This window comes from Dendropsophus ebraccatus, chromosome 9 (assembly GCF_027789765.1).
Source record: "Dendropsophus ebraccatus isolate aDenEbr1 chromosome 9, aDenEbr1.pat, whole genome shotgun sequence".
Lineage (NCBI taxonomy): Eukaryota > Metazoa > Chordata > Amphibia > Anura > Hylidae > Dendropsophus > Dendropsophus ebraccatus.
The window spans coordinates 88,514,773-88,535,628 of record NC_091462.1 but is presented as its reverse complement, the minus strand read 5'-3'; the positions used below and the strand labels follow the sequence as shown (position 1 = coordinate 88,535,628).

The 20,856-nt window shown below is 47.6% G+C and overlaps 1 protein-coding gene across 2 annotated transcripts in view; it reads left to right on the top strand.

The window, feature by feature from the left end:
* Positions 1–14,610: 14,610 nt before the first annotated feature.
* EEF2K (eukaryotic elongation factor 2 kinase) overlaps positions 14,611–20,856 on the top strand; it is a 59,015-nt gene continuing 52,769 nt past the window's right edge. Inside the window, exon 1 of one of the 2 annotated variants that reach the window (XM_069983786.1) lies at positions 14,611–14,814. The gene's annotated coding sequence lies outside the window, so the exon portion shown is untranslated. The remainder of the gene's footprint in view (positions 14,815–20,856) is intronic. The other variant, XM_069983787.1, reaches the window with a different exon arrangement.

The following is a 20,856-nucleotide window of genomic DNA, read 5'->3' as shown; positions in this document are numbered from 1 at the left end:
GACACGGCAGAAAGCTAAAGTGGAACGTTTTCCATTAAGGATCTATTAACACTGCGGTGTACGTCAAAGGTAAATGTTGGGGGTATTTCCTAATGTACATGTCAGACTAATACCCTTGTATAGCCCCACATTGACATAGGGTGTAGTAGTGAGAAGGATGAGAAGAAAAAAAGGAACAGCGCCTCATCGGGTAGTAGGCCAAAGAAAGTATTACAGTTACAAGACTTAATGGGTTCTGCTCACCTGAGTGGGTTGTGTCAAGCCACAGCCACCAATATGCCCATGTAGTCACAAACAAGAGAGCCGCAGCAGTGAGGCCAATACCGCAACATCAGTTTCTGGGGGAATCACAAATGCATGGAAAAAAGTATAATGTGATTCAAGGTGTTTTATATCACCTCTTCCTCAGATCAACAGGACAACCACCTCTTCCTCAGATCAACAGCACGTGATGTTAACAACCGGATAGAACAACACAACTAAATGCTATATATGAAAAAAATTGCTGTCCTCAAGTATAAATGCATGTGTGCCTCAATTGTCATTGGTTAGGCTATGTTCACACTACGTAAAACTACGGCCGTATTTTTGAGGGTTGGAACATAGCCTTATTTTCAATGGGATCCTGGCCGGAGCATACACAAATCGTATACGCTCCGGCCGGGATCCCATGTGGCGCCGGAAAAAAATGACCTGTCAGTCCACACAGTAAAGCAAGCGGCTCCGGCCGCTCGCTTCACTGTGGGCTATGGGAAGCTCTGATGCGGGCGTGCGCTGATGCGCCTGCATCAGAGCTCCTCGGCTGGAAAGATCACCCGGCCGGTACTTATATGGCCGGTCTGATACGTAATGTGAACACTGGCTTCTATTGGAGCGTCTAACCCAAAAAAACGGACCGTAAGGGTGTGGGTCCTATTTTTTTTCAGCATTCATAAACATAAGTGTGGATGAGACCATTGAACTCAATGGGTCCTGTTACTTATTTATGGTCAAAAAACCCCTGTGGGTGGATGAGGCCTTCGGCATCAGGACGTCCTGTTCAGCCAATCAGTGTGCTGCCCCTCCCTGAGCAGGACGTCCAGACGCCGGGAGCCCCAGAAGCAAGCCGGAGAGTGTAGCAGGTAATGTATGCTCTGGCCAGCGGGGGGTTAAGGGGGCTGTCACTTACATACTCGCAGCGGGATGTATGTAATCTCATTGAAAATGACAGGCAAGGAATCTGCAGTGGATTTCGCTGCAGATACACAGTGTGAAATCGGCTGCGGATACGGTATATGTGAATCTAGCCTTAGAATGGGATTATTTCATCCGGCAAGCAGGGGGACACATTACAGGACATCACATGTGGCCGTGGTTCCGCTCACACCCAATGATCAGGACTTACACCCACCCCCTCACGTCTCAGGAGGTAAAGACACAGAGAAGGAGGAAGTGTCAGGGAGCAGCAGGCATCCTCCCAATGGCGGATTATAATGTAGGCGGTTTGGGCGGCCGCCCGGGGCCCGAGGCTCCGGGGGGGCCCATGCTACGCCGCCCACATTATAATGCCGCCCGGGAGGCCCCCTTCCCCTCGCCACTGCACTCTTGTGACCTCAAGCATTGTTTCGCTTGCGGTCACAAGAGTCTCCGGCTGATGCGCGGCTGCTGGGGGTGTCCCGTCCTCTCCCCGGCAGCGCGCGCATCACACAGCTCCTAGTGCCGCCTGGGGCCCTGACTTCCGGTACTGGGAGCGCACGTACCGGAAGTCAGGGCCCAGGCGGCACTAGGAGCTGTGTGATGCGCGCGCTGCCGGGGAGAGGACCGGACACCCCTGGCAGCCGCGCATCAGCCGGAGACTGCAGAAGGAGAGAGGATAAACAGGGGAACGCAGGGTAGGTGAGTTGTATTTTGTTATTTTTGTGTTATTTACTGACTGGGGGGGGGGGACCATCTATAAAGGGGAGAAGAGGGGGGGACCATCTATAAAGGGGAGAAGAGGGGGGGACCATCTATAAAGGTGGAAAGAGGGGGACCATCTATAAAGGGGAGAAGAGGGGGGGGACCATCTGTAGCAGGGGTACTCAACAACTTTTAGTGAAGGTCCACTTACCGGTGTCTATTGTCAGGTGAAGGTCCGAGCTGAACATCAGTAGGAAACGTGTTTTGTTACTTTTCACAAACGTTGTTCAACTATTTACATACAGAATTGATGCTTATTAGTGGGAAAACTGTCATTTTCTCTCTCACCAGCCCTTTGAAATTAGGTACACAGGGGTTGACTGCCCTAGTAGTATATAGCCCCTTTGTGCGCTCTCTCCCCCAGTAGTATATAGCCCCCCTGTGCTCTCTCCCCCTGTATATATCCCCCCTGTGCTCTCTCCCCCTGTATATAGCCCCCCTGTGCTCTCTCCCCCTGTATATAGCCCCCCCTGTGCTCTCTCCCAGTATATAGCTCCCCTGTGCTCTCTCCCCCTGTATATAGCCCCCCTGTGCTCTCTCCCAGTATATAGCCCCCCTGTGCTCTCTCCCAGTATAAAGCCCCCCCCTGTGCTTTCTCCCCCCTCTCCCCCTGTATATAGCCCCCCTGTGCTTTCTCCCCCTGTATATAGCCCCCCTGTTCTCTCTCTCTCTCTGTATATAGCCCCCCTGTGCTCTCTCCCCCTGTATATAGCCCCCCTGTGCTCTCTCCCCCAGTATATAGCCCCCTGTGCTCTCTCCCCCTGTATATAGCCCCCCTGTGCTCTCTACCCCTGTATATAGCCCCACCTGTGCTTTCTCCCCCTGTGCTCTCTCCCCCTGTAGTATATAGCTCCCCTGTGCTATCTCCCCCTGTATATAGCCCCCCTGTGCTCTCTCCCTCTGTATATAGCCCCCCTGTGCTCTCTCCCCCAGTATATAGCCCCCCTGTGCTCTCTCCCCCTGTATATAGCCCCCTGTGCTCTCTCCCCCTGTATATAGCCCCACCTGTGCTTTCTCCCCCTGTGCTCTCTCCCCCTGTAGTCAGGGGCGGTCTTGGCATTTCTGGGGCCCCAAGCGAAGTTATGTCTGGGCCCCCCCCCCTCGACATGCGCTCCACAACAATAGACCGCTGTGTGCTGCCCCCAGTAGTATATACCCCTTGCGCGCTACCGCCAGTAGTATATACCCCTTGTGTGCTGCCCCCAGTAGTATATACCCCTTGTGTCCTGCCCCCAGTATTATATACACCTTGTGTGCTTCCCCCAGTAGTATATAGACCCCTGTGTGTTCCCCCAGTTATATATAGCCCCCATGTGCTCCCCCAGAAGTATATAGACCTCCTGTGTGCTGCCCCAGTTGTATATAGACCCCCTGTGTGCTGCCCCCAGTTGTATATACCCCCTGTGTGCTCCCCCACTAGTATATAGCCCCCCTGTGTGCTCCCTCAGTGGTATTTAGCCCCCCTGTGTGCTCCCCCACTTGTACATAGACCTCCTGTGTGCTCTCCCACTTGGATTTAGACCCCTGTGTGCTCCTCCAGTAATATATAAACCCCCTGTGTGGTTCCCCCAGTAGTATATAGACCCCCTGTGCGCCCCACCAGTATTATATAGACTCCTGTGTGCTCTCCCAGTAGTATATAGACTCCTGTGTGCTCCTCCAGCAGTATATAGACCCCTTGTGGGCTGCATCTAGTAGTATATAGACCCCTGTGTGCTCCCCCAGTTATATATAGACCCCCTGTGTGCTGCCCCCAGCAGTATATAGACCCCCTGTGTGCCTCACCAGTAGTATATAGACCCCCTGTATATTCCCCCAGTAGTATATAGACCCCCTATGTGTCCCACCAGTAGTATATAGACCCCTGTGTGCTCCCCCAGTAGTATATAGACCCCCTGTGTGCTCCCCCAGTAGTATATAGCCCCCCTGTGCTCCCCCACTTGAATATAGACCTCCTGTGTGCTCCCCCAGTTGTATATACACTCACCGGCCACTTTATTAGGTACACCTGTCCAACTGCACGTTACCACTTAATTTCTAATCAGCCAATCACATGGCGGCAACTCAGTGCATTTAGGCATGTAGACATGATCAAGACAATCTCCTGCAGTTCAAACCGAGCATCAGTATGGGGAAGAAAGGTGATTTGAGTGCCTTTGAACGTGGCATGGTTGTTGGTGCCAGAAGGGCTGGTCTGAGTATTTCAGAAACTGCTGATCTACTGGGATTTTCACGCACAACCATCTCTAGAGTTTACAGAGAATGGTCCGAAAAAGAAAAAACATCCAGTGAGCGGCAGTTCTGTGGGCGGAAATGCCTTGTTGATGCCAGAGGTCAGAGGAGAATGGGCAGACTGGTTCGAGCTGATAGAAAGGCAACAGTGACTCAAATAGCCAACCGTTACAACCAAGGTAGGCAGAAGAGCATCTCTGAATGCACAGTACGTCCAACTTTGAGGCAGATGGGCTACAGCAGCAGAAGACCACACCGGGTGCCACTCCTTTCAGCTAAGAACAGGAAACTGAGGCTACAATTTGCACAAGCTCATCGAAATTGGACAGTAGAAGATTAGAAAAACGTTGCCTGGTCTGAAGAGTCTCGATTTCTGCTGCGACATTCGGATGGTAGGGTGAGAATTTGGCGTCAACAACATGAAAGCATGGATCCATCCTGCCTTGTATCAACGGTTCAGGCTGGTGGTGGTGGTGTCATGGTGTGGGGAATATTTTCTTGGCACTCTTTGGGCCCCTTAGTACCAATTGAGCATCGTTGCAACGCCACAGCCTACCTGAGTATTGTTGCTGACCATGTCCATCCCTTTATGACCACAATGTACCCAACATCTGATGGCTACTTTCAGCAGGATAATGCGCCATGTCATAAAGCTAGAATCATCTCAGACTGGTTTCTTGAACATGACAATGAGTTCACTGTACTCCAATGGCCTCCACAGTCACCAGATCTCAATCCAATAGAGCATCTTTGGGATGTGGTGGAACGGGAGATTCGCGTCATGGATGTGCAGCCGACAAATCTGCGGCAACTGTGTGATGTCATCATGTCAATATGGACCAAAATCTCTGAGGAATGCTTCCAGCACCTTGTTGTATCTATGCCACGAAGAATTGAGGCAGTTCTAAGGGCAAAAGGGGGTCCAACCCGTTATTAGCATGGTGTACCTAATAAAGTGGCCGGTGAGTATAGAGCCCATTCTGCTGCCCCAAGTAGTATATAGACCCCCTGTGTGCTGCCCCCAGTAGTATATAGAGCCCCCTGTGAAGCCCCAGTAGTTTATAGCCCCCCTGTGTGCTCCCCCAGTTATATATAGCCCCCCTGTGTGCTCCCCCTGTTATCTAGCCCCCCCTGTGTGCTCCCCCATTTATATAGACCCCCCCCTGTGTGCTACCCCATTTATATATTCCCCCGCTGTGCTCTCCCCCAGTTAAACAGGCCCCTGTGTGCTCCCCCTCCCATATAGTATATAACACAATAAAACAAACACTTATACTCACCTGGGTCCGGGCGTCTCCTCTTCTCTTCATTCTTGTGGCCGCTGGAAGGGTTTTCCCTGCGATTAAAAGAGGCCGCACTCCCCTTGTTCTGGCGCCGATGCTCCAGTGATGTCACTGGAGCGCCGGCACCAGAAGGACAAAGTGGCCACTTGTGACCACAGGGTAAACACTTTCTGTGGCCACAAGAGTGACTGACAGGAAGGGAGCCAATGGCTCCCGCCCTGTAAGTGCTGCTGCTGCATGTAACTATGAGCGCTCATTACGAGTGCTCATAGTTACTGTTCAGATCGCAGCAGCGAGCGGGGCAGCGGCCCTGTCCAGCAGTCTTGAGCACAAGAGCAGGACGTGGGGGGCCCCCTGGATGTTGGGGGCCCCAAGCGATCGCTTGGTGTGCTTGGTGCCAAAGACCGCTACTGCCTGTAGTATATAGCTCCCCTGTGCTATCTCCCCCTGTATATAGCCCCCCTGTGCTCTCTCCCTCTGTATATAGCCCCCCTGTGCTCTCTCTCCCCCTGTATATAGCCCCCTGTGCGCTGTCCCATTGTATATAGCCCCCCCTGTGGGCTCTCCCCCTGTATATAGCCCCCCTGTGGGCTCTCCCCCTGTTATAGCACCCCTGTGGGCTCTACCCCTGTATATAGCCCCCCTGTGGGCTCTCTCCCCCTGTATATAGCACCCTGTGGGCTCTTCCCCTGTATATAGCCCCCCTGTGCTCTCTCTCCCCCTGTATATAGCCCCCCGTGCGCTGTCCCATTGTATATAGCCACCCTGTGCTCTCTCTCCCCCTGTATATAGCCCCCCGTGCGCTGTCCCATTGTATATAGCCCCCCCTGTGGGCTCTCCCCCTGTATATAGCCCCCTGTGGGCTCTCCCCATGTATATAGCCCCCTGTGGGTTCTCCCCCTGTATATAGCCCCCTGTACGCTCTCCCCCTGTATATAGCCCCCCTGTGCGCTCCCCCCTCCCATATAGCATAAAAAAAGCACTTTACTCACCTAAGTCCTACGCGTCCTCTTCTTCTCCTGTGGCCGCACTGCAGCGGTCACTAGAAGCCGCTCTCCCTGCCGGCGCAGGAACATCACTTGAGCGCCGACACCAGAGGGGGAGCGCGGCCTCTAGTGACCGCTGCGGCCATTGAGAGGTGACTGACAGGGAGGGAGCCAATGGCTTCCTCTCTGTCAGTGCTGCTGCCGCTCGGTATCTATGAGCGCTCGTTACGAGCGCTCATAGATACTTACTGTGCAGGGAGCAGTGCGGCAGCCGGGGTCCGGACAGCTGGCCGCCGCGGTCCGGGTTTGGACCGCGGTCCGCCAGTTGAGGACCCCTGATCTATAGAGTTGGAAAGAGGGGGACCATCTATAGAGGGGGAAGAGGGGGGGACCATCTATAAAGGGGGGAAAGAGGGGGACCATCTATAAAGGGGGGAAAGAGGGGGACCATCTATAAAGGGGAGAAGAGGGGGACCATCTATAAGGGGGGAAAGAGGGGGACCATCTATAAGGGAGGGGGGAGAGAGGGACCATCTATAAGGGGGGAAAGAGGGGGACCATCTATAAAGGGGGAAAGAGGGGGACCATCTATAAGGGGGGAAAGAGGGGGACCATCTATAAAGGGGGAAAGGGGGGACCATCTATAAAGGGAGAAAGAGGGGGACCATCTATAAAGGGGGAAAGAGGGGGGCCATCTATAAGGGGGAAAGAGGGGGACCATGTATAAAGAGGGAAGAGGGGGACCATCTATAAAGGGAGGGGGGAGAGAGGGACCATCTATAAGGGGGGAAAGAGGGGGACCATCTATAAAGGGGGAAAGAGGGGGACCATCTATAAAGGGGGAAAGAGGGGGACCATCTATAAAGGGGGAAAGAGGGGGACCATCTATAAGGGGGGAAAGAGGGGGACCATCTATAAGGGGGGAAAGAGGGGGACCATCTATAAAGGGGGAAAGAGGGGGACCATCTATAAAGGGGGAAAGTGGGACCATCTATAAAGGGGGAAAGTGGGACCATGTATAAAGGGGGAAAGAGGGGGACCATCTATAAAGGGGGGAAGAGGGGGACCATCTATAAGGGGGGAAAGAGGGGGACCATCTATAAGGGGGGAAAGAGGGGGACCATCTATAGAGGGGGAAAGGGGGACCATCTATAAAGGGGGAAAGAGGGGGACCATCTATAAGGGGGGAAAGAGGGGGACAATCTATAGAGGGGAAAGAGGGAGACCATCTATAAAGGGGGACTATCTCCTATAGGATTAGCACCCTCCTCTCCTGACATCCTCTGTGCTGCTGGGACCTCCCCTATAGATCAGCACCCTCCTCTCCTGACATCCTCTGTGCTGCTGGGCGCTGCAACCTCCCCTATAAGATCAGCACCCTCCTCTCCTGACATCCTCTGTGCTGCTCGGACCTCTCCTATAGATCAGCACCCTCCTCTCCTGACATCCTCTGTGCTGCTGTGACCTCCCCTATAGATTAGCACCCTCTTCTCCTGACATCCTCTGTGCCGCTCGGACCTCTCCTATAAGATCAGCACCCTTCTCTCCTGACATCCTCTGTGCTGCTGTGACCTCTCCTATAAGATCAGCACCCTCCTCCCCTGACATCCTCTGTGCTGCTGTGACCTTGGGGGGGGGCAACATCAGGGGACCAGGTGAGGTGGCAATATGTTTATTGGGGGCAGTGGAGGTGGGGTGGGCAATGCTTACTGGGGGTAGCAGCAAGGGACCAAACATTATGTTTATTGGGGCCAGCAGGGAGGGTAGGCAGGCAGTGTTTATTGGGGACAGTGGGGGGAGGGGGGGGGGCGCAGTAGCAGATTATAATGTGGGCGAATTGACGGGGGGGGGGGGCCCAGGTTGGGTGGACAGCCCGGGGCCCAGGGTACATTTAATCCGCCACTGCATCCTCCATATCCTGCTCCCCATACAACCCCTTTAACCCCTTAACGACATCGGGCGTAAACTTACGCCCTGGCGCCATGGTACTTAGCGCATCAGGGCGTAAATTTACGCCCGATGTTTCCCCGATCGCTGCGTGTTCACACACAGCGGTCGGGGAAGATGGCCTGCTATAAATCATAGCAGGCCATCATAGCTTCTCGGCACGGGGGGTGGTTAACACCCCCCGTGCTCACGATCGCTGCTATAGGCTGATCAATTCAGATCAGCCAATAGCGGCGATCGGAACCTTTCCGGGTCATCGGTGACCCGATGACCCGGAAAAAAATGACGGTCGGTGCTGTCCGAGGACGGCACCGACCGCCATTACTGTAAAAAGTAATGTTGATCGCCGTGCCACCGGCCCGATCGCCGTGAACGGTCGGCCGGCCGTTCACGGCGATCGGGCCGGTGGCACGGCGATCAGAGTCCCACAAAATAGTAAATACCTGCCCTGGACCCCTCAGCTAGGTAGCCGAGGGGTCCAGAGCAGGTATTTGTACATTACTCACCTGTCCCGGGCTCCTGATCGGCGTCTTCCGGGTTCGCGGCGTCCTCCGTCATTCCGTTCGGTCTTCGGGTCTTTCCGGCGGTCCTCGTCGTCTTCTTTCGGCTATTTTCGGCTCCAGCCTCGTCATTTTCCGGATTTTGCGCTCTGCTGCCCCCTAGCGGCTGATATGTGTAATACACTTATCAGCAGCTACAGGGATATTCAGAATATAAAAAAAAAATTATTTTTTTTTCCCAAATTTTTTTTTTTCTATTTTCCGCACCCTATCGCCGCTGAGTGTTGATCAGCATCGCACGAAAGTGCGCTGCTAATCAGCAACTCCTCCTTTTTGGCGTAGGGTGTTTTTTTTCTATATTCTACTGCCACGGTCTGCTTATAAGTGCCGCACATAAGTGCGACATTTATCAGCAACTCCTTTGTTGGCGTAGGTTTTTTTTTTATACTTACTGTAAAAAAACACGTAAAAAACACTACATTACACCACACTACATTGAATAAAGTTTGACACTACACCACTACATACCCCATATACTAGTCCCCGTATAAAGATGGCCCCCAGGGTGTTTTCGGCGTCAGAGGGATACGTTATTATTGCCTCCGACACCAAAACAGCCAGTGAGGATGAATGGGGGGGATCCTTCTTTCCTCCATTCATCCTCATCATCCAGTGACGTGTCTGGGGGTAGCGTAGCGTACGCTGCCCCCCAGACATGTCTTTTCCGCCAGTACCGTCCCAATAAGAGATGACTGCATGGTGTGAAATTCTACACACTCTGTGAGAGTACCTCAGGGTACACTTACAGATTTCGGGTACGTGCAAACTGCGGAATGGCGAAGGATAACCCTTTGTGCATTCCGCAGCTGGCACCCGCCGGCGGACTGATGCGGGCGCATGTCTCCACCCGTGTCATAGACTCCATTCTATGCACGGGCGGAATCCGTCGTCCATCCAAAGAATGAACACGTTGGACGGAGAGCGGAATCCGCCCGTGCATAGAATGGAGTCTATGACACGTGTGGAGACGTGCGCCTGCATCAGTCTGCCGGTGGGTGCCAGCTGTGGAATGCACAAAGGGTTATCTGTCGCGATTCCGCAGTGTGCACGTACCCTTAGAGTGTATGTAGGAAGGGACACCCGAATCCAGCCCCCAGATGCCCCCTTCCCCCCCATCCGTGGAGTTAGTGGGGAGATCGTCCGGGAACTGATCTTCCCACTGCTGGATAAAGGTCACCACCTGTACGGGGATAACTTTTATACCAGCACCCCCCTCTTCCAGTCCCTCGCTGCCCTGTAGCTTGCGGCACGATCCGAAAATATCAGAAGTAGTAATAGCGCCCTAATATTTAGCAGCCATGGAGCGGACCCAGCGCTTCTGGATATGAGGGACCCCGTATCGCACCAGGACAACATTTTCCAGGTGACGTCCCCCACACAGGAGAACGGGAGACCCCAGAAGAAGTGCAGAGTGTGGTGTAACAGGGGGATCAGGAAGGACACCCTTTTCCAGTGTGACACCTGTCCTGATCCCCCCGGCCTCTGCATACTGGATCGCTCCAAGGCGCACCACACGTCACTGGGGTTCCACATTATCTAAATTCTGTCCCTTATTCCTATTTCAGGGGTCACGTTGATCCAGGGATTATTCTGATCGCCATTATGGAGTCGGGAAGGAATTTTTCCCCTGTGATGAGGCTACTGTCGTCTGCCTCACGAGGGTTTTTTGCCTTCCTCTGGATCAACACAGATTGAGTTTGATGGACACCTGTCATTTCCAACCTTATAAACTAATAATTGGCCTAATACCCCCAAATAAGTTAGAATTGTCCCTTTTCCCCAGCTAAATAGGTATGGCCGCCATTCCCATTAGAGGATGCCATGATGCAATTACAAAGCCTCTGTGCGGCCAGGACAGTAGAAACCCCCCACAAGTGACCCCATTCTGGAAACTACACCCCATAAGGAATCTAAGAAGGGGGGCAGCGGGGATATGGCCCCCTGGTGACGGCCACATTTGGGACGTGAAAATGAAAAAAATTGTATTTTTTATTTTCTCGGCACATGTTCTACGTAAGTGCCCGTCACCAGTGGGGTCCATATGCTCACTGCACCCCTTGTTAGATTCCTTATGGGGTGTAGTTTCCAGAATAGGGTCACTTGTCGGGGGTTTCTACTGTCCTGGCAGCACAGGAGCTTTGTAATTGCGACATGGCCTCCATCCTCCATTCCAGCCTCTAAATGGCGCTCTGTCCCTTTGGTGACTTGCCCTGTGCCCATATGGCACATTATGCCCACATGTGGGGTATTTTCGTACTCAGGGGACACTACCCTACACGTTTTGTGTTCATTTTCTTTTTTAACCCCTTGTGGAAATGGAAAAAAATCAAGGCTAGACCAACATTTAGTGTAATTTTTGTAAAATTTTTACTCTAAATTATTAATCTTGTCATGTTTTTTTCATTTTCACAAGGGGTTAAAAGATAAAAAAAAACATTTAATGTGTAGAGCAATTTCCCCTGAGTACGGAAATACCCCACATGTGGACATAAAGCGCCATGCGGGTGCAGGGTAAGCCTCCGAAGGGAAGAAGCGCCATTTGGTTTTTGAAGGCTGGATTTGGATGGAATGGATTTCGAGGGGCCATGTTGCATTCAAAAGGCCCCTGTGTTGCCAAGACAGTTGAAACCCCCCACAAGTGACCCCATTATGGAAACTGCACCCCTCAAGGAATGTAACAAGGGGTGTAGTGAGCATATGGACCCCACTGGTGACGGACACAAATGTGGAACAATGTGGCGTGAAAATGAAATATTACATTTTTTACACTATAATGTTGGTTTAGCCTTGAATATATCATTTTCACAAGGGGTTAAAAGAGGAGAAAAAAAACAAAATGTGTAGCGCAATTTCCCCCGAGTCCGTAAATACCCCACATGTGGACATAAAGCGCCATGTGGGCGCAGGGCAAGCCTCCGAAGGGAAGGAGCACCATTTCGTTTTTGAAGGCTGGATTTGGATGGAATGGATTTTGAGGGGCCATGTTGCATTCAAAAGGCCTCTGTGTTGCCAAGACAGTTGAAACCCCCCACAAGTGACCCCATTATGGAAACTACACCCCTCAAGGAATGTAACAAGGGGTGTAGTGAGCATATGGACCCCACTGGTGATGGGCACAAATGTGGAACAATGTGGCGTGAAAATGAAATATTACATTTTTTACACTATAATGTTGGTTTAGCCTTGAATTTATCATTTTCACAAGGGGTTAAAAGAGAAAAAAACACACAATATATGTAGAGCAATTTCCCCCGAGTCCGTAAATACCCCACATGTAGACATAAAGCGTCATGTGGGCGCAGGGCAAGCCTCCAAAGGGAAGGAGCGCCATTTGGATTTTGGAGGTTGGATTTGGCTAGAATGGATGATGAACGCCATGTCGCATTTACAGAGCCCTCGTGCTGCCAGGACAGTGGAAACCCCCCACAAGTGACCCCATTCTGGAAACTGCACCCCTCAAGGAATCTAACAAGGGGTGCAGTGAGGATATGAACCCCTTGATGACGGGCACATTTGTGCCATGAAAGTGAAAAAATGAAATTTTTCCCTTTCACGTCACATTGTTCCACATTTGTGCCCGTCACCAGTGGGGTCCATATGCTCACTGCACCCCTTGTTAGATTCCTTGAGGGGTGTAGTTTCCAGAATAGAATCACTTGTGGGGGGTTTCCAGTGTCTTGGCAGCACGAGGGCTCTGTAAATGCGACATGGCCCTTGAAATCCTTTTCAGTGAAATTCAGCTTCCAAAAGCCAATTGGCGCTCCTTCCCTTTGGAGGCTCGTCCTGCGCCCCCTTGGCACTTTATCGCCACATGTGGGGTATTTCTGTACTCGGGAGAAACTGCGCTACACATTTTTTGTCTTTTTTTGCCTCTTATCCCTTTAAGAAAATGAAAAATTGAAGGCTAAGAACAACGTTTTAGTGTAAAAAATAAATTTTTCTTTTTTCACGCCATATTGTTCGGAAAATCTGTGAAGCACCTGTGGGGTCCAGATGCTCACCGCACCCCTTGTTACATTCCTTGAGGGGTGTAGTTTTCTAAATGGTGTCCCTTTAGGGGTGTTTTTTAGGTTTTGACACCCCAGAGCCTCTGCCAACCTGAAGTGGTACAGTCAAAAATGACCAAATATAACGGAGGCGTTGAAATTCACTAGGCGCTCCCTTATATCTGAGGCTTGTGGTTGCGTCAAATAGCGCAATAGGGTCACATATGGGGTATTTCTATAAACTGCAGAAACGGGGCAATAATTATTGGGGTGCATTTCTCTGGTAATAGGTTTATAATTATGAAAAATATTGGATTACAATAAAATCTCTGCACAGAAAATTAAAATTTTCAAATTCCTTACACACTTCGCTTTTATTTCTGTGACTCCCCTAAAGGGTTAAAACACTTTCTGGATGTGCTTTTGCAGAGTTTGGGGGGTGCAGTTTCTGAAATGGGGTGCTTTGTGGGGCTTTCTAACATACAGGCCCCTCAAATACACTTTAAACCTGAACAGGTCCCTAAAAATATCTGATTTTGAAATTTTACTGAAAATTTGGAAATTTGCTGCTAATGTTTTAAGCTTCCTATCGTCTAAAAAAAATGAAAGATAGTTTAATAAATGCCGCCAACATAAAGTAGACATGTTGCTAATGCTATTTAATATATAATTTATGTGGTATAACCACTTTCTGTATACGCAAAAAAGTTTCAAAGTTGGAAAAATGCATTTTTTCACATTTTTTCACATTATTTGTTTTTTTTTCATAAAGATTTGTTATGAGTATCGACTCCAATTTACCAGAAATGTAAAGTACAATATGTCACGAGAAAACAATCTCAGAATCAGACGGATAGGTAAAAGCATCCCGAAGGTATTAATGACTAAAGTGACACTGGTCATATTCATAAAATTTGTCTCTGTCATTAAGGCCATTTCAGGCTCTGTCCTTAAGGGGTTAAGGACTGATAGCCTGTCAGACTAATTTCTTGTACAATACCCGTCTATAGTGACAGGACGGCGCCCTGCACCCTGACTAACCCTTCCTTACCACAATGCCCCATTTATGGAGGTAAATGACTGACCAAATCTGCACCATGTGACTGCGGCGCACGCCATGCAGCCCGTAGGGAAAGGAAATACCTCGCGCCATATTACTCTGCTATCAGGGCTGTGTAATACTTCGAGGGAGGAAGATGTTTGTACTCATGGCCTCCTATACAACATGTTACAATTCTAGTCCTTCCATTTTGTACAGAATCTGACAGAGAAATGCTGGAAGAAAGTGTGGAATCAGAGATATATAGTAAAGGCCCCTTGCAGTGGTTGTGTACATGAGGCTGTCACGTGATTACACTTCCTGTCCCTTTTAGTATATGTGATTACACGTCCTGTCCCTTTTAGTATATGTGATTACACGTCCTGTCCCTTTTAGTATATGTGATTACACGTCCTGTCCCTTTAAGTATATGTGATTACACGTCCTGTCCCTTTAAGTATAACATGTGAATATTCAGGCTGTATCTCCTGCCATTACACGGCCCCATGTCTCCTGTGCAGCAGAGCCGCATGTCACCACAGACAGGAGCAGATCACGGGACCGGCCCTTCCTCTCCGAGGATGAGTGACACGGCACGTTGGCCCGGCCAGTGGGCGGGACCAGGGGCGGGGCCTGCAGTCAGCAGGAGTTGAGTGGCAGGCAGAGGCTAGATCTCCCTGTGCTGTTGTGCTGCAGGGGCTCTGTGCTGTGAGACCACAGGACAGGACAAGAGGGTGGACACTGCTGTCCTGCTGCTCATTCATTGTGTGCCAGCTCCCTGCCCTGGTACACAACCTCCCCAGGCTGTGCTGCAATCTCCAGGGTCTGTGCCATCTGTGCAAGGTAAGAAGGAGCAGTCTCTTATACTGCACTCTCCTGCATGGCCTTCCTCCTCCTCCTCCTCCTCTTCTTCTGTGCATGTGTCTGCAGGATTGTATGCAGACACAAAGCTGTTTACCACTCCATACTCCATAGCACCATATGTACAAAGATCTCTGTATTGTACACTAATGTGTATCATGTTTACCCTGTATGTAGAGTGATACAATATAATATTATAATAATATTGTATCTATGACCCCAAACATCTCCTGCAATCATGGAGGACCAGTTATAATGTATCAGCCCTGTCCATGTAGATGTAAACACACAGTATGGCTGCAGGAGGCCATAGGCTGGGTGGTGTTATGGTTCCTTCCTCTATCTATAGTCTGCTCAGTGCTGCCAGGAGGAGAGGGCGGCTCACACCCCGCTTCACTCATTTCTTACACCACATCCTTATTTTTCTCTGTTTTTGTGATATATTTTTATATCCTGTTTATATTATATATTATAGATTGTGTATTCTCCAGGTATACATTGCTGCGGCAGTGTGCTGTTATGTTGGGGGGGGGGGGGGGGGGTCATGTTGTGCAGGTGATGGCACCAGGACTCTTCTTTGTGATGGATGGGCACATGGCGCAAGAAAACAAACAGACATCAGCAGGATTTGGTCAGTCTTCAGTTAACTCTTGCACCTCTGGTAAAACAGATAGTACAGTCCCAAGCAGAAGGAAAAGGTTTATTGTAGGTTCATGTTTTTGGCCAATTTTTGAGAGTTTTTTTGAGATTTAGTAAGAATTAGTTAAAGGGGGAAATGCCATAAAATAACAAAAACGACCCTTTATTTACACTATAAACAACCTGCTGCTTTGGGGGTCCCTGCAGGTCTTTGTGTACTAGCCCTGTACATGTGATCGCCATGCTGTATGGGACAGGACCTCTGTGGCCATTGGTTGGCTGCAGCGGGCGCGTCATCGCTTGAGCACTGTAAACAAAGGAGATCATTTATGGTTTAGCTTTTTGACAGATGTGGGGGCATAATTTTTTTATAATTTTTTTTTTTTAAATCACTAAATATTTGTACAATTTTGCGGCTTTAGATGGGTAAATGGTGTGGCCAAAAAAGAGCCAAGCTCATTATCATGCCACCATATGGTGAGCTGGGCGCATTTGATATTGGCACAAGGGAAAAAGTGCAAGGTAGGAAATTTGAGAAAAAAAGTGTGCAGTTTAGTAGTAGTGCTTCTTATGTTATTCTATGGCAATTTTGTTTCCAGTGACTGAACAGAACAGTTTTACTTGCAACCGCAGCGAATACCAGTTATACAAAATGGGTAAAGACAGCTCAATGCTTCAAGCCGGTGGCTTCATAGGAGTCCCACAATATTTTATTACAAGTGAATGCAGGGATTTTTATAAAGAGATTTTACTTAATAAAAACTTGTTGTAGAGACATTTTGATCAAACCCCTCCACTTACTAGAAGTGTGCTCTAAACTCTATGCATGGCGTTAAAGCAGACGCCTAGTGTGACTCTATGGGACCATCTTGTGTCGCATGCACAGAAAGCAGGGAGAGAAGAGCTTAGGAACTGACTTCTCCCAGCTCATTCTAGCGATTGGTCAGACTGCCACCGATGAAAACTTTTCACATGTCTCCAACACATGTTAAAAGTTTTTTTTTTTTAAGTAATAGGTACACTTTAAAAATGTATACAATTGTACAAAATTATACAACAGTATTTTTTTTTAATTGTACTACTACAATTGCCTGCGTAGTTGGGACTAAATACCCATGCACAACCTCGAGCATGGACGCTACAGGTGTTGGATTACCATAACTACGTGGTGCGTCCTAGGACTAGATGAACATGCCTCACCTTTATTTTTGGAATGTGTATGATCCTCTATATATGTTAGCACCGACACACAGAGGTACTGTATGGGCCAGTAGCAGTACATGCAGTATTATGGACCTGTACAGGAAGGATCTGTAATATGGCCGTGTACAACCATACTTACCATATTCGTTCCAGTTTGACTACGGCATTATACAAATCATACAATTTATGATTTCAGCATAAAACTAAAGGAGAACTTGCTGATGTTGCAAAGTTTGCACTGAATTTACCAGCCACGTGCAGTATAAGCAGTAGTCCTGCCAGTCTCCCTGCTGCACGCTGTGTGATAGGATAGGAGCACCAGTGGCTCTTAGCCAGCAATGTGTGACTTTTCTCTTAGATGCCATTTATAGAATCTCTTGAGAGAGAGACGTCACGTAATACATTGCTTATGCTCTGCTGATTGTAATGGGGGGGGGGGGGCATTTTTACAGCTTTTATTCTGTATTTATGCTTACTGTTTATATTTTATACTTGAAAAGGATAAAAACCATACAGCATGATACAGCAACAGATCCCATTCACTTATATATGTGTATTTTTGTGGGACAAAATAGTGTGGACTACTACACTGAAAAAAAAAAAAAAAAATATATATATATATATATATATATATATATATATATATATATATATATATAAAATATGGAAACCAGATTAAAGTAAATGCCAAAGTCAGAGTAAACTTTGCCTAACCTGATTTGTTCTAGTTCATGACTGGAGTGCTTCAGATAATAGGAGTATAATGTGGAAGTGGCAGTATATAAAACACAACAAATAAAGAGAGAAAAAAACATTTGTTACTGTATTATAAAAAAGTAAAGTAAAAAAATATTGAGAAACTAATGCAGTCATTTCTTGGCAGTTTTCCCAGAATGCTATTCACTTACCATGTGATTCAGTATGTAGGTGTGTAGAGCTTCAATGTCAGATGTAAGATAATTTCTAACCCTGATGGTGTGTTTACACAGAGAGATTTATCTGACAGATTTTTGAAGCCAAAGCCAGGAATTGAATTGAAAAGAGGAGAAATCTCAGTCTTTCCTTTATGGCCTGTTCTTTGTCTATAGTCTGTTCCTGGCTTTGGCTTCAAAAATTTGACAGATAAATCTGTCTGTGTAAACACACCATAAGGTTTAAATATAAATAAATATAACAACTTAAAGTGTACCTGTCGTTATGAATTTCAAAACTTGAATCAACAGTTGATGTGATATAAATCAAGTTTACAATATACATTCATTATTTTTTTTGTTGCTCTCATGCTGTAAAACAAAGCTGTACTTACCAGAAATCCAGGTCCAGTCTCTTGAAGGCAGATTCTTAGACTTGTGCTGGTTGAAAAAAACAGACTTAACACAGGAATTCCGGCCAGTACAGAGAGTCACAGCTCAATGTGTTCATCAATCACATGACTGCCCTCTCTGTGAGAGCTCAGATGGCCTGGGATACACAGGAGTTCCTGTTTCCTGTTCTTTGAGAAAAAAACAGTCAGAAAACAGGAAGTGCTGTGTTTTCCATGATAACTAAAAAAAAAATAATGAATGTAAATTGCAAACTTGCTTTATATTCCATCTACTGTTGATTTAGATTTTGAAAGTTATAAAGACAGTGACACTTTAAGGTGTAGCTGTAGTTTAAAGATAATCTGTCATGAGTGTACACAAGGAGCAGAACTATATCTGGTCATTGTATAATTTGTTAATTATACAATGCATTTGTGCATTTTTCATCTGGTCTGTACTCTTCAGACTCTTATATTTGGTTGTCCCTGAGCTAGTGGGTGTAGGCTAGCTACTATGATGTCTCCCATACCCTACATTCACACATATCTCTTTATAGCAGCATGGAGGACATTACAAAGCAGCAGAGAGCACTTTACTCACATTAAAGAAGATTGCAGATTTTTAATCAATTTCTGAATTTCACTTGTACATGACTAAGAAACCACATCCCAAGTTTCCCAGCAGAACGTTGCCCAGAGCCTAAGGGCCCTATTCCACCGGACGATTATCTTTCAGATTATCGTTAAATCGTTCAAATCTAAACGATAATTGTTTGGTTGAAATGCAGTTAACGATTAACAACCGAACGAGAAATCGTTGATCGCTTTATAAGACCTGGACCTACTTTTATCGTTGCTCGTTTGCAAAACGTTCGCAAATCGTTCGCATTAAATAAGACATCGTTCGGTCGTTCGCAATAGATACGAACGCAATAGCGAATAAATAGCGAAGAAAAAACTATCGCAATTACGATCATAAGTAACGATTATCGTTCCATGGAAATGAGTGAATGTTTTCAGGTCTTTCGCAATAGCGGTTGTTTGAGATTGTTAATTGTTAACGATTATGCAAACGATAATCGTCCGGTGGAATAGGGCCCTAAGGCCAGATTCACACATCCTTGATATGCGGTCCGTATACTGATTGTATAACACGGACTGAACTTCTAACCTCTTCTGTGAATCCGTGGTCCGTGAATTGCAGAGCACTATGGTCACACAGCCATAATGCTGTCCGCAATTGCAGGTTCACAATTACAGACCACATTGTGGACATGTGAAGGAGGGCTTTTAGCAACGTGTCCGCACTGGCAGTCAGATGCGGAACCATTCATTTCTATGGCCCCATACACACATCTGTACCTGTGTATATAGGGGATCCGTGGTGCAAAGTTATGGCTCGCCAATATTTTTTTTTGTGGCATGGATCCTGGCCCCGACACACATACATAAAACGTACAGATGTATGTATGGGGCCATAAAAATGAATGGGTCCGAATCTGTCTGCATTTACAGGTCTGCAAACAGACAAGGACCCTAGGCCAGATTTACATGTTTGTTATATATTGCCCGCAAACTGCAAGTAGAACACAGACAGAACTCTTAACCTTTTACGGAACTCCGTGCATTATAATTTATAATGATACAGTGAGCCCCGGATTGGCTAGAGCAGTACGCTACTGAGCTGACACAGCTGTCAGTTAATTCCATTGATTCTAATGAAGCCCCATCACAGAGGGGCGGGGTTTACTCCCACTGGGGGCGGGACAGCCCGCTTCCAGTGCTACCGCTGGAGTCAGTGCTCAGTAATAGACCAGCGCCATGTGCAGGAACTGGACCGCGGCACCAGCTTCCCTGCATCTGCGCCATTCTATCCATGTGCAACACTTGAAGCACATGTACCTGATGGTACTTTCGCTTTAAGATCTGACTCAACACTTGCCACCTAATATATGCAACCTATTGACTGGTACACGTAATATACAGTGTGTCTATATAATCTCTTTGTATTTTTGGATAGGGCTGGAGATTATATTACATTGCAGTAAAACTGTCCAGCTCTCCACACCTCCTACATATCCTATGGTAAGTGAATACCATTCTGGGAAAACTGCCAGGAGATGACTGCATCATTTTCTTAGTATTTCTTCTTCAACTTAGTATAAGTAAGAATTTATATTTTATGTGTTGATCTTGTGATATGACTATGCCAAACCTGTGATATTGTTAAGGCTAGATAACCCTGACTTCTGCAATCCTTATGTGATCTTAAAGAGCTTCAACCCCCTCGACCCCTGCTGGCAGATATAATGAAGGAGGACCTAATGCTGGTTGCTTAAGTTCTCTTAAAGTTTACCTGTCAATATAATTTTTTGAAATAATCAAAATCAACAGTAGATGTGAAATAAAGCAAGTTTGCAATATACATTCATTATTTTTTGTTTTTATCATGCTGTAAAAGAACTGAACTTACCAGAAATCCAGGTCCAGTCTCCTGAAGGCAGATTTTGCTGGTAGAAAAAAATAGACTAAACACAGGAATTGCAGCCAGTACAGAGAGTCACAGCTCAATGTGTGCATCAGTCACATGACTGCCTTCTCTGAGCGCTCAGATGGCCTGGGATACACAGGACTTCCTGTTTTCTGACTCTTTGAGAAAAAAGAGTCAGAAAACAGGAAGTGCCGTGTTCTCTATAAACTAAAAAAAAAATATTAATGTATATTGAAACCTTGCTTTATATCACATGTACTTTTGGTTTAGATTTTGAAAGTTGTAACGACAGTGACACTTAAAGTTGTATACTACCTAGGTATCGGTGTGCAAGATCACTTTATCCAAGCAGGATACGTGGTGTACTCTGGTGTCCGGCGCTGAGCGG